This window comes from Physeter macrocephalus, chromosome 4 (assembly GCF_002837175.3).
Source record: "Physeter macrocephalus isolate SW-GA chromosome 4, ASM283717v5, whole genome shotgun sequence".
Lineage (NCBI taxonomy): Eukaryota > Metazoa > Chordata > Mammalia > Artiodactyla > Physeteridae > Physeter > Physeter macrocephalus.
Genome location: NC_041217.1, coordinates 123,124,185 through 123,138,808, shown reverse-complemented (window position 1 = coordinate 123,138,808; position 14,624 = coordinate 123,124,185). Strand labels below are relative to the sequence as shown.

Genomic DNA, 14,624 nt, shown 5'->3' with positions numbered 1-14,624 from the left:
TTTCCATTTGCATGGAATATCTTTTTCCATCCCCTCACTTTCAGTCTGTATGTGTCCCTAGGTCTGAAGTGGGTCTCTTGTAGACAGCATATATACGGGTCTATTTAGCCAGTCTCTGTCTTTTGGTTGGAGCATTTAATCCATTTCCATTTATGGTAATTATCGATATGTATGTTCCTATTACCATTTTCTTAATTGTTTTGGGTTTGTTATTGTAGGTCTTTTCCTTCTCTTGTGTTTCCTGCCTAGAGAAGTTTGTTTAGCATTTGTTGTAAAGCTGGTCTGGTGGTGCTGAATTCTCTCAAATTTTGCTTGTCTATAAAGGTTTTAATTTCTCCGTCAAATCTGAATGAGATCCTTGCTAGGTAGATTAATCTTGATTGTACGTTTTTCCCTTTCATCACTTTAAATATGTCCTGCCACTCCCTTCTGGCTTGCAGAGTTTCTGCTGGAAGATCAGCTGTTAACTTTATTGGGATTCCCTTGTATGTTATTAGTTTCTTTTCCCTTGCTGCTTTTAATATTTTTTCTTTGTATTTAATTTTTGATAGTTTGATTAATATGTGTCTTGGTGTGTTTCTCCTAGGATTTATCCTGTATGGGACACTCTTCACTTCCTGGACTTGATTGACTATTTCCTTTTCCCATATTAGGGAAGTTTTCAACTATAATCTCTTCAAATATTTTCTCAGTCCCTTTTTTGTTCTCTTCTTCTTCTGGGGCCCCTATAATTCGAATGTTGGTGAGTTTAATGTTGTCCCAGAGTTCTCTGAGACTGTCTTCAATTCTTTTCATTCTTTTTTCTTTATTCTGCTCTGTAGTAGTTATTTCCACTGTTTTATCTTCCAAGTCACTTATCTGTTCTTCTGTTCTTATCTGAATACCTGTTCAGCTATTCTGTTATTGATTCCTTGTCCTCTTCATTTGTTTGGTCTGCTGGGTTTTTACCTTGCTCCTTCATCTGCTGCATATTTCTCTCTGTTTTCATTTTGTTTAACTTGCTGTGTTTGGGGTCTCCTTTTCGCAGGCTGCATGGTCATAGTTACCATTGTTTTTGGTGTCTGCCCCCAGTGGGTGAGGTTGGTTCAGTGGCTTGTGTAGGCTTCCTGGTGGAGGGGACTGGTGCCTGTGTTCTGGTTTGTGGGGCTGGATCTTGTCTTTCTGGTAGGCAAAGCCATGTCCGGTGGTGTGTTTTGAGGTGTCTGTGAACTTAGTATGATTTTAGGCAACCTCTCTGCTAATGGGTGTCATTGTATTCCTGTCTTGCTAGTTGTTTGGCATTCGGCATCCAGCGCTGGAGTTTGCTGGCTGTTGGGTGGAGCTGGGTCTTAGCGTTGACATGGAGTTCTCTGGGAGAGCTCTCACCTATTGATATTATGTGGGGCCGGGAGGTCTCTGGTGGTCCAGTGTCCTGAATTTGGCTCTCCCACCTCAGAGGCTCAGGCCTGACACTAGGCCGGAGCACCAAGACCCTGTCAGCCACATGACTCAGAAGAAAAGGGAGAAAAAATGAAATTAATTAATTAGTTAATTAAAAGTAATTATTAAAATAAAAAATAATAATTAAAAAAAAGAAGAGGAGAGCAACCAAACCAATAAACAAATCTACCAATGATAATAGGCCCTAAAAACTGCACTGAGATAAACATAAAAATCAGAAACCAGTCACAGACAGCAAACCCCAAGTCTACAGTTGCTCCCAAAGGCCACTTCCTCAATTTTGGGATGATTCATTGTCTATTCAGGTATTCCAAAGATGCAGGTACATCAAGTTGATTGTGGGGATTTAATCCACTGCTCCTGAGGCTGGGGAGAGATTTCCCTTTCTCTTCTTTGTTCGCACAGCTCCTGGGGTTCAGCTTTGGGTTTGGCCCCACCTGTGCATGTAGGTCGCCCTTAGGCATATGTTCCCGCCTAGACAGGATGGGGTTAAAGCAGCAGCTGCTTAGGGGGCTGTGGCTCATTCAGGCCAGGAGGAGGGAGGGGTATGTAGGTAGTTATAATTGGAATGTGAGGCGAGCCTGCAGCGGCAGAGGCCAGCGTGAAGTTGCACCAGCCTGAGGCGCGCCATGTGTTCTCCTGGGGAAGTTGTCCCTGGATCACAGGACCCTGGCAGTGGCGGGCTGCACAGTCTCCCAGGAGGGGAGGTGTGGATAGTGACCTATGCTTGCACACAGGCTTCTTGGTGGCTGCAGCACAGCGTTAGGGTTTCATGCCTGTCTCTGGGATCCGAGCTGATAGCCACGGCTCACGCCCATCTCTGGAGCTCGTTTAGGCGGTACTCTGAATCCCCTCTCCTCACGCACCCCGAAACAATCGTCTCTTGCCTCTTAGGCAGGTCCAGACTTTTTCCCGGACTCCCTCCCGGCTAGCTGTGGCGCACTAGCCCCTTCAGGCTGTGTTCATGCAGCCAACCCCAGTCCTCTCCCTGGGATCCGACTGAAGCCCGAGCCTCAGCTCCCAGTCCCCGTCCGCCCCTGCGGGTGAGCAGACAAGCCTCTCGGGCTGGTGAGTGCTGGTCGGCACCCATCCTCTGTGCGGGAATCTCTCCACTTTGCCCTCTGCACTGCACTCTCCTCCGTGGCTCCGAAGCTTCCCCTCAACCCCCCATCTCCGCCAGTGAAGGCGCTTCCTAGTGTATGGAAACTTTTCCTCCTTCACAGTTCCCTCCCAGATGTGCAGGCCCCGTCCCTATTCTTTTGTCTCTGTTTTTTCTTTTTTCTTTTGCCCTACCCAGGTATGGGGAGAGTTTCTTGCCTTTTGGGAAGTCTGAGGTCTTCTGCCAGTGTTGTGTAGTTGTTCCACACGTCGATGTATTTTTGATGTATTTGTGGAGAGGAAGGTGATCTCCACGTCTTACTCCTCTGCCATCTTGAAGGTCCCCCTCCTATTGTTATTGAAAGGAAAAAAAACCTCTACCAATCGGTACAGCACTTCACAGGTAAATTTTGTTTCATTTCTCTGGTAAATTTCATCTGTCAGAGTGTTGTTTTAGATACGGTTTTTCCATAGAAGCACACATAACGTTATGAAGAGTTTGAGCTTAAACTCATGCTGTAAAACTAGGCACTTATTGACCTTCAGATTTTCTAAGTTTTATCTTATAGACTGTGAGCTCATTTAATAGCATCAAGCGAAGGAAGCTGCAACAGCATCCCCTGTACTGCATACCTTTGGGATCTTCCTGTATAATGTTGACATTCAGTCTCAACCAACCTGACAATAAAATGATCCATTTATCCAACACAAGCAGACAGTGGAGGAGGCACTGCATCTTTTCACTCTGCCTCCCACTCCCAGAGCCAGTCCGATGCTTCCTCTGGGCCAACCACACGCACACATAAAGCACTTCGTCAACAATTTTCCATGTTTTCTGTTAAATTGGGTTTACTCTTCTTACATGAATTTCCCCCTAGGTAGTTTTTCCAAATAATACAGAAAGTATTTGAGGTGAACTAAAACTTTTTAATAATAAACTTTGTGGTTATAAAGCCCTAGGACTAAGAAACACTTATCAAGAAATAAAAATGACCAGCTTTACCATTATATATACAGGACTACTAAGGAGTTTAGGAAAAATTACTGATGTTTACTAAAAACATCATATAAATATAAAATATACCTAAATTTTAAAATCCAGCTTTTCAAAAGGCCAGTATTGTCCAATTAAGGACTTTTATAAATCCCTTGGAGTCCTCCATAAAATAAGTATTTTAATCACTAAGAGTATTGAGTAAAATTTTTGCCTGCTTAATTCTAGTCCCTGGCAGTTCTGTTTATTTTTTTTTAAAAAAGCATAAAAAGCAATTGTCTTTTTACCTAAATAGTCTTTGCTTACTTAGATTTCTTTTCTTTCATACCGAAAATAAATCATTCCTTATTAGGTCATGTTTTGTTGCCACTGTAGAATTCTAGAAGGACCAGACAGAATTGAAAGACTGGAAAATTGTGACTATATTATAGATAATAGTGTAATTATCAGAGAAGAACCCAAAGTACCAATGTCCCTAAAGTATTTTTTTATCAACTAGTCAAGGTACCTAAAAACTCCATCATCCTTTTCTTTTAAAACCCTCATTTTCTTGAATGCTCTTATTAAAATAAAAATGTTATTGATAGGCTAACATGTACATCAGTGACAAAAGTAGGATTCTAACTAAAAAAACGACACCTGGGCAGAAAGATTTTGGATAGGAAATGGTGGCAGAAAGACTGTCAGGAAAGAATGCAATGTTCAATGAAAAACTCAACTTAGCTATTGATGGTATGAGGACTGGGTCTTATATCAGTCATCAGTCTTTCAAATGCAATATTCAGAAAATACAGTAGAAAGTGTCTAAAACAAAAATGGAATTTATTGGCTCTCATGACCTGTGTGCCACTTATCAAATTATTGCCTCTCGGCTTCAAATTCAACTTTCAGTTTCTTTTAGTGTTTTTCTCCTTTAAAGTGAGACCTGTGTTAAGCATTCTCAGTAGAGGGCACTGGAGGGACCTTGCAGGAGGAAGGTGCTCTCCTACCTTGTGTGGCTGATGCCTAGTGGGCTAGCAGTGTGGGTATAAGGCGAATCTCTATCCCAGTCATGTGCCCAGAAAACATGGTCCTTTGGTAACCTTTCAACCTTGGCCTGGCAATAACCTAATTGCTGTGCACTTGACATGGAAATTAGCACTCTAAAGCCTTCCTGTCTGAATCAGTGCTCCATTTCCCTTTGTAAGTTCTTGTGCAAACTGCCAGTGCCCCAGAGGATTTCCATCAAGCCAGCCACTGCTCCCTCTGTAAGCCTTGCTTGCTTTGACTGTGCCCAGAAGGTTTCTATCCTTTACCATTGCAGAGTACCTGCTCCTTATCTGCACTCCACAGAGTTGCTTCCTAATTGCCCAGCAACTGCAGAACAGCTCCAGTCTGGGAAACCCAGTTCATTTCTGAGTTATCTAGTGTAACAAACTATGCTTTCTTCTAGATGGTCTGAACCCCAGCCCTGGGGACGAGGCCCCCTCCCAAGTTTTATCCTTCCTTAGATATTCTTCCTCAGCCCTAGGGTACCATATACAATTTGCCTATGTCTTATAGTTACTCACTTAGTATAGTTTAATAACTTTTAATATTAAACTTTCCATGTTTATCTTTCTATATGGTTTTTGTCTCCTAACTGGACCCAGACTAATACACTTTGACTCAGGATTCAAAAATTATTACCAGGATCAGTCTTCAGGCTGTGCTTCCTTTAGATTGTCTCTATCTCATCCAGGCTCCCTTTGTGTGGCTCACATATTTCAATACCATCAAATATATTTGAAGAGTCAATGCTTTTTCCCAGAAGCCCCAGCTAATATTTCCTAACATGTCAGTAGCTAGGCTTGGGTTACATGCACATCCCTGATCCTATTTACTTAGTCCACTAGGGATTCTCAGTTTCCTACTTTGTACTTACATGGATTCAGTCACTTCCACATTCTAGGGTTTGTCTCTTACAACACCCTACTTTTGGTATCAGTTTCTACATCAGTTATGAATTTTGTTGTTCCAAGTGACAGTAACCCAACTCAAACTGGCTTAAATAAAAACAGGGAATTTACTGATTCATGCAACTGAAAAGTCCACAGGTGAGCCTGGCTTCATGTGCAGCTTGATTCAGTGCTCATTATATCACCAAGAGCCCCTTCTGGGTTGCTTCTATTCTCAGGCTGACTTTCCTTATGAGGATAATGGAGAGGGCAGTTCCAGTTGTCAGATCTTTACATTACTAAATCCAGTTAAAGAGTCAAAGCTTCTGTTTTCTCTCAAAGCTTTCTCTTTTTGGGAGCATATGTCCCAATGGGGTGTTGTGATGGTTAAGTGGGGTAATATTTGTTATGTTAATGATTGTTATTATTAGCCCATTAACTCTATTAACTCTTGTCTATCTCTGTACCAAGCACTGTGGTCAAGTGGATAGAATATCTGGATCATTTTAGGGTCCTCTTTTAGAGTTGGAGGTGAAAATGTTCAATCCCATACAATCTATACATTTGACAGTGAAGATGTATAAATTTTCTAAAGGAACAATATAGTACTTTTTTACAGAAATGAGAGGGAAAAGCTGGGAAGGCAGTTGTGATGGTTCATTTTATGTATCAACTGGTCTGGACCATGGGGTGCTCAAATGTTTGGTCAAACATTATTCTTAGTATGTTTGTGAAGGTGTTTTTGGATGAAATTAACATTTGAATCAGTGGACTGAGTAAAGCAGATTGCCCTGCCTTATGTGGGTGAGTCTCATCCAATCAATTGAAGGCCTGGATAGAAAAAAAGGAAGACCCTCCCATGAGTAAGAGGGAACTCCTCCTGCCTGACTGATGTACTGGAACATCAGTCACTTCCTATCTTTGGATGAAACATTGGCTCTTATGGGGTCTTAAGCCTACCAGCTTTGGGGCTTGAACTGCACCACTGGCCCTCCTGGGTCTCCAGCTTGCCAACTATAGATCTTGGGACTTGTCAGCCATCATAATAACATGAGCCAATTTTTTATACTAAATCTTGAGTCTGTCTATCTTTATCTATTTATCTATCTAACTATCTATCTATCTACATCCTGTTAGTTCTGTGTCAGTATTGATCTCTGAGAAGGAAGGGAAAAGAGGAAGGAGACAGTATGGGCAGGGGTGAGAGTGGAGGAAGACATGATAAATGGAAGAAAGTTGGGGAAGAAACAACTTCTGGTTTCACAACACAATTTTGTCTTGGGCTGTGCGATATTGTGATTTGTAAGAAATATATATTTGGTCACTCAGATGTATTTCTTGTATATATTTGGTCTTCGTCTGTGCTTCCTGGCTCACAGTTCTCAAAACCCTTGGAATTTCTTGAGTGATAAGAGCAATGGGAACATCTTTTATTATAATATTTGGTCTCTTTTCTTCAGTTCCTGAAAACACTTCGGAGCCATAAAGGTGAAATGAGTGTCTTGTTATCCATAACAAGCCTCTTTCTATCACAGCTGAGTTTATGTTAATGAGGTGACTTTTGGATATCCCCTAAAAATGTGGGTTGGGGTAGTTACTGTGGGTACCAACCTTAAATGGAGGGTTGAAACTTTCAGTCCCACCCCCTGATTTCTGGGGAGGGGCTGGAGGTTGAATCAATCACCAATGGCCAATGATTCAATCAATCATGCCTATATAGTGAATCCTCCTTAAAACCAAAATGAGGAGATTTGGAGAACTTCCAGGGTGGTGAGCCAAAATGCTTCTACATACTACTAAGTCGGCCTCAAACCCCACTAGGCCAGAGAATCCTTTGTTAAGGGCTTCACCCTATGTGCTTCTTCATGAGGCTGCTGATTTGTATCCTTTAATATCTTTTGTAGTAAACTGCAATCTAGCAAGCAGACTAGTTCCCTGAGTTCTGTGATCTGTTCTAGCAAATTAATGGGACCCAAGGAGAGGGTCGTGGGAACCTGTGATTTATAGCCAGTTAATCAGAAGCCTAGGTAATGACCTAGGTTTGTGATTGGCACTTGAAGTGGAGGACAGTTTTGTGGGATTGATCCCTTAACTTGTGGAATCTAATACTATATTTGGGTAGACAGTGTCAGAATTAAGTTGAATTGTAGAACACCTAGCTGGTGTCTGAGAATTGCTTGATGATGTGCGCAAAACCTCCACACATTAGATTCCACATATATGTTAGATGATGCAGTATTTGTCTTTCTCTGACCTATCTCACTTAGCATAATGCCCTGAAGGTCCGTCCATGTTGCAAAGGGAAGAATTTCCTTCTTTTCACGGCTGAATAATATTCCATTGTTTTGCATTTTCTTTATCCATTCATCTGTTGATGGATACTTAGGTAGTTACCATGTCTTGGCTACTGTAAATAATGTAGCAATGAACATGGGGGTGCAGATATATTTTTTAAATTATTTATTTATTTATTTATTTATTTATGGCTGTGTTGGGTTTTCGTTGCTGCTCATGGGCTTTCCCTAGTTGTGGCCAGCGGGGTCTATTCTTCATGGTGGTGCGCGGGCTTCTCATTGCTGTGGCTTCTCTTGTTGTGGAGCATGGGCTCTAGGCGCATGGCTCCAGTAGTAGCAGCATGCGGCCTCAGTAGTTCTGGGTCTCGTGGGCTCTAGAGCTCAGGCTCGGTAGTTGTGGTGCATGGGCTTAGTTGCTCCACGGCATGTGGGATCTTCCCGGACCAGGGCTCAAATCCGTGTCCCCTGCATTGGCAGGTGGATTCTTAACCACTGTGCCACCAAGGAAGTCCCTAGATATCTTTTTAAGATAGTGATTTCTTTCCCTTCAGACGTATACCCAGAAGTGGAATTGCTGGATTATAAGATAGTTTTATTTTTAATTTTTGAGGAACCTCCATATTGTTTTCCATAGGGGCTGCACTAATTTACATTTTCACCAACAGTGCACAAGGGTTCCCTTTTCTCCACATCCTTTCCAACACTTGTCATCCGTTGTCTTTTTGATAGTAGCCATTCTAACAGGTATAAGGTGATATCTCATTGTGGTTTTGATTTGCATCTCCCTGATGATTAGTGATGTTGAGCACCTTTTCATATACCTGTTGTCCAGTTGTATGTCTTCTTTGGAAAAAAGTCTACTCAGTTCCTCTGCCTATTTATAAATCAGATTGGGCTTTTGCTGTTGAGTTCTGTGAAGTCTTTATATATTTTGGATGTTAACCTCTTGTCAGATATATGATTTGCAGATATTTTCTCCCATTGTATACGTTGCCTTTCAATTTCGTTTATGGTTTCCTTTGCTGTGCAGAAGTCTTTAGTTTTATGTAGTCCCACTTATTTTTGCTTTTGTTGCCTTTGTTTTTGGTACTAAATCCAAAAAAATCATTGCCAAGACCAGTGTTAAAAATCATATCCCCTATGTTCTTCTAGATGTTTTATGGTTTCAGGTCTTACTGAAAGTAAGCCAAAATTTTTAAGTAAGTTTTATGGTCTCAAGTCTTTAACACATTTTGAGTTGATTTTTGTGTGTGGTGTGAGATAGTGGTATAGTCTCATTCTTTTGCTTGTGGCTGTGTGGTTTTCCTAGCACCAGTTATTGAAGAGACCATCCTTTCTGCATTGTATATTCTTGGCTTCTTTGTTATAAATTGACCAAATATGCATGGATTTATTTCTGGGTTTCTGTTCTGTTTCATTTGATCTATGTGTTCTATATGTCTGTTTTTATGCCAATGCAGGTAGGATTTTGATATGAAGAGATGTGGGAGATTATTCTCAGTGAGAAATGGCATGAGCAAAATAACAAGGTTAAAAAACAGGGCTTCCCTGGTGGCGCAGTGGTTGAGAGTCCGCCTGCCGATGCAGGGGACACGGGGGTTCTCACCCCGGTTCGGGAAGATCCCACATGCCGCGGAGCGGCTGGACCCGTGAGCCATGGCTGCTGAGCCTGCGCGTCCAGAGCCTGTGCTCCGCAACGGGAGAGGCCACAACAGTGAGAGGCCCGCGTACTGAAAAAATAAAATAAAATAACAGAACCTGGGGAGTTCCCTGGCGGTCCAGTGGTTAGGACTTGGTGCTTTCACTGCCGTGGCCCCAAGTTCAATCCCTGGTCAGGGAAAAAAAATAGAACCTTTTCTGGGATGAGTGAATAAATCAGTAGAGTTTGTCATGGACTACATATTTGTTCCCTCCCTCTTCTCAAATTTATATGTTGAAACCCTAACCGCCAGTGAGATGGTATTAAGAGATAGGGCCTTTAGGAGGTAATTATGTCATGTGGGTGGAGTCTTTTTAAGGGATTAGCATTCTTTTAAGAAGAGACTTGAAAGAACTTGCTTCCTTTCTCTGCTTTCCACCACTTGAAGACAACAGTAAGAAGATGGCCATCTGCAAACCGGAAAGTGGGCCCTCACCAGACACTGGATCTGAAGGCACTTCCCAGCCTCCATACTGTGAGAAATAAATGTTACTTAAGCCATCCAGTCTTTGATAATTTGTATAGTGGCCAGAAATGACTAAGACATATTTGAAGCTTAACATTTAGTGAGGTGAGAGAGAGATCGGAGAAACAGGTGGGGAGAGGATTGTGGTCAACCTTAAGAGCTGAGCTAAGAACTTATATTTTTAAAAAAATGTGCAAAGGGATGCACACAACATAAGTATACAGCTCAGTGGATTGTTACAAAGTTAGCACATCAGAGAAACAACTACCCAGGTCTCAAAAATAGAACATTACCAACACATTACCCCACTCATGCCTCTTCTCAAACACTGTGCCTTTCTTTCTCCCTGAAGGAAACACCACTGACTTCTACCACCATAGGTTAATGCTGCCTGTTTTTGAATTCTATAGAAATGTCATTAGATAGTATTTATTATTTTGTGTCTAAGTTCTTTCACTCAGTACTGTTGATGAGATTATACATGCGGTTGAATGTATCTGTAGTTTATTTTCATTGTTTTATAAGTATTCCAGTGTAAGAATATTCACACCACAACTTATGTATCAAAATGACTGTTGTTTGTATAGAATTTGGGGGTTACAGGATATGCACATATTCAGTTTTAGTAGATTCTGGGAATCAGCTTTCCAAAATAGTCCTATGTATACATGTCCACCAGCAGTATCTGAGAGTTCCTATTGCTTTACAAGCTCTCCGACATTTGGAATTTTCAGACTTTTAATTTTTAGCCTAGGAAATTTGGACTTAATTTTGTATGCCATTTTGAGCCACTGAAGGATTTTGGTTTGGAAAATGGTGTGAATAGGGGAGATACATCAGGTAGTGTTGCATAGATTAGAGTGTGAGAAAAATTTGAGGAGGGAGGCCAGTTGGGATGCTGTTGTAATGATTTCATGAAAATAATGTGGAAACAAACTTGAATGTTAAAAGGGCCTAAAAAGGAAGAGACAAGAGATATTACTCCCACAGTCTATGCCTATAAATAATAAGATTTGGCAATTAATAACTTGTGGGGATAAAGGAAGCAAAGGTGATCGAAGATGAGCAAATTCTTGAGCTTAAGTGACTGATAGACTGGTAGAGTGTTAACCAACTTAAGAAGACTTGGGAGAAAACTCTCATTCGGAGAAATTGTTTTTCCTTAAATTTTATCATTTAACTATTTTACCAGACCCTTAGTTCAAATTTCTTATACTCTTTTTCTCCAATTCTCCTTTCCCAATGCTGTGGAAGATCATTCTCAATGGAAGGTGGATCTGTCAGGGAAGAAAGAACCAAGACTAAGGTGGAATAGTTAAATTGTGTCTCTCAGTGAACTCAGTAACCAGAGAAAGCAACAGAAGATTTTCTGTTACTCAAACCTGACAGCTTTGGTGTAAGGAGTGATAGTAGCTAGGAGAACGACAGGTCTGGGACTTCTGGGAAGCCTAAGTCTACATAGCTTTTAAAGTAGGAGCTATTCTGTGTGCTCATTTCCATCACTATTCTTTCTTTTTCTCTAGATGTCTTTTCTATCACTGACATAAGGAATGGCTTATTCCATTTTTGAAATAAGTTATTCGTTTAGCCAGGTATTTACAGGGATATGGCAAAGAACATTTAGATGCTCTAGGACAAGCACTTCCATTACATTCACTTGTCCTGGTATTGAGATAGTAATTCCAATTGCTTATTTTAATTTTTGAGACAGTTTACTTGGATAACAGTTCAGGCATTGCTGGTTTTGCCTATCTATATCAATTCTTACTGAATGGATTTATATCTGTTTTAGCATAAACTCTTTAGTAGAGGCTTTCATTTAATACTTTTTGGTAATATTTTACCTACAAATGTGTCCAAAAGCATAAGACACCTCATTAAGCTTGTTTATATTGTTTCCTCCAATGAAATCACTTTGACAAATGTTTTTTGGTTTTTTTGTTTGTTTGTTTGTTTCTTTTCTGCCACACTGTACGGTTTGTGAGATCTTAGTTCCCTGACCAGGAACTGAACCCGGGCCCTCAGCAATGAAAGCACAAAGTCCTAACCCCTGGACCACCAGGGAATTCCCGACAAAGGTTTTGTCTTAAATTTGTACTTTCCTGGCCTTGATAGCTTCCTGTGTGGCGCTAACAAGAAACAGAAGTAATAGTACCTTATATTTCTAAACCATTTTAAAATTTACAAGGTACATTTACATCTACTTTATATCCATTTGCTTACTCCATCACACTGTGAGTGAGGTGTTACTACTTTCATTTTTCAGAGGAAGAAACGTAGGCTCAAGGACATGAATAGTGATATAGTCAGGACTTCAAATCAGATCTTCTAATGCTAGATTCAAATTGATGGACTGAATAAAGCAGAGTGCCCTCCCCTACTGTGGGTGGGCATCATCCAACCTATTGAGGGTCTCAGTAGAACAAAATGATGGAGAAATGGCAAATTCTCTCTCTCTGCCTGACTTAAATCTGAGACATCAGTCTTCTGCCCTTTGAAACTTAGATCATCATCACTCCTGGTTCTCAGGTCTTTAGACTCAGATTGGAATTTATACCAACCGCTTTCCTGGGTCTCCTGTGTGTAGACTGCAGATGGTATGACTTAACCTCTATAATCATGCGAGCCTGTTCCTTATAATACATCTCATTCTTTTATTGTGCCAACTAAAAATTGACACTTGCCATCTGCCTCGACAAGGATTAAGTCACTAGCTGCTGCAGCCACTGACCTTCAACACACCCTGAAAGGAGTTCATGGTAGAGATCAGGGATGAGGCACTCTGTGGTCTAGGGAAAGCTGACAGAACAGGCCTTCAGGTAGTTAGATATTTCAGGAGAAGATTTTATGAGCCCAAATTCTTGTATCTCCTCACATCTAGAAAAGCACTAAAATCATTAATGGAGACACCTGCTCCTCCTGACTAGCAGTAACCTTCACAAGACTAGCAGCAACTTTCTGCCAAAATGTGTGCTTGATTGCATGTATCTCCCTTCACCAAAATCACATATATACTGACCTTGCCCCCTGCTTCTTTGGAGCAGTTCCTCAGAGCTATCTAAAACGCTGTCTCCCGGGTTATAGTCCTCACTTTACCTCAAATAAAACTTAACTCACAACTCTCACGTTGTGCATTTTTTTTTCAGTAGACGGTTCAGTTTCTCTGGAGAACCCTGAATAATACAATGTCCTTTTTGCAGTGCTTCTGCCCTTATCACCTTTTACATCTAGCTATAGAATTTCGTGTTATCCCTCAACGGTTAATCAGGAACTATATTCTTGCCAGGTGAGAATTTATCTGTATATTGAGTACATACACTTTAGCATTAGACACCATCAACAATTCTCATAATTATCAGGTTAATTTAGTACCTGGAACCAAAGTATATTCAGGAGTTAACTTATGGCATAAGATTTACCTTTTATGTTTTTTTCATTTGCTTTAGCCAATATCACCACCCTGTGTGAATAGAATTCAGTGAATAGCCAGTGAAATTTTATTATAGGCCTATTTTACATTTGACTTTTTTGTGGCACTGATGAAAGCTGTGAAGCGCAGCCTGATCATATTGTCAGAAAGTTGGTTTTCATAGTCTACGAATTGAGTCACTGCATATGTAATATTTTTATTAAGAGAAATAAAACTATTTTCCTGGATATGTTACATAGATCATCAGTATGTTTGGATTTTTGAAGAGATTGGTCATTGGTAAATGTATTAAAGAAAATAATCCAAAACAAAACAAAGAAAGAAAAGGCAACTCCTCTCATAGTTTAACATTAAATATCACTAAGCACACAGATAAAACACTGAAATGCAGGTGAGTACAGATGTAATGTTTGTTGATTTATTAGCAGCATGCAACTCAGTCATGCAGTGGAGTCTACTGACTGAGATCAATGTGATGGAAAACAACTCTCTTGAGTGCTGTTCTTCTAGGCTCTTCTCGTGAAAAGATATTTTTAGTCAACACTATGAAATTCAGAGAACTGGGAAAGGTGATGAGGTATTCTTCACAGAGCAGTGTACCGTGTCCATTCTATCACTGAAAGAATAATGACATGAGTCAGAAAAGCTGAACTCATATATATTTAAATTCCTGAAAAATGATGAGGGGTTACAGTTATTTAATCATTTGGATGCTAACCAGTGAGCATCTCCATGTCCAACCAGATTTATGAACATAGTTAAACTTACCTGCTTCTATGGGAATTGGTGAATGACCCAGACAACATGAAAGAAGTTGGAGAAAGGGATTTATTAGTTAGGTTTCAGGATGACAAGAAGTAGGCAGTTCTTACTCAGGACTATGAGAATGCTGTGAGCCAAAGGGATTGGCAAATATGAACTTTAAATCTGTAGAAGTCAGAGGAAGGAAAAGACATTAGATTTGCAGAGTCAAAATTTTTTTAGCCAAAAAATCAGGAAAAAAGCAAAAGCCATTTGGGAATGAACAGGTGGTTCCTTAACAACTTCCTCATTTAGCATTGCTAGGGGATAAGATGACTGAGGTTTTTCTTTATGGAACAGTGGGCACATGATGAGTGAAAAGGGTCAAGCTGGCTAAAAGGGCCAAGAGCTGAGCAAATGGTTATAACTTATTCCTCCCTACAATAGACTTTACCATGTATTCTGTCATTAAACATGTAACAGCAAAAAAGTTAAATGCAGTCAATTGTTTAGTTTTTCCAAAGGATTCTGAACAATGTCTAATTT

At 40.5% G+C, this 14,624-nt stretch overlaps 1 long non-coding RNA gene across 2 annotated transcripts in view; it reads left to right on the top strand.

Annotated features, from left to right (window-relative positions):
* LOC129392085 (uncharacterized) overlaps positions 1-14,624 on the top strand; it is a 344,173-nt gene that overhangs the window by 20,402 nt on the left and 309,147 nt on the right. Inside the window, exons 3-4 of one of the 2 annotated variants that reach the window (XR_008617228.1) lie at positions 2,738-2,941; positions 9,830-9,936. The exons of the other annotated variant lie outside the window; for it this stretch is intronic. This is a non-coding gene — a long non-coding RNA (uncharacterized lncRNA). Of the gene's footprint in view, positions 1-2,737; positions 2,942-9,829; positions 9,937-14,624 lie in introns of those variants that run through there. 2 annotated transcript variants of the gene reach the window in all.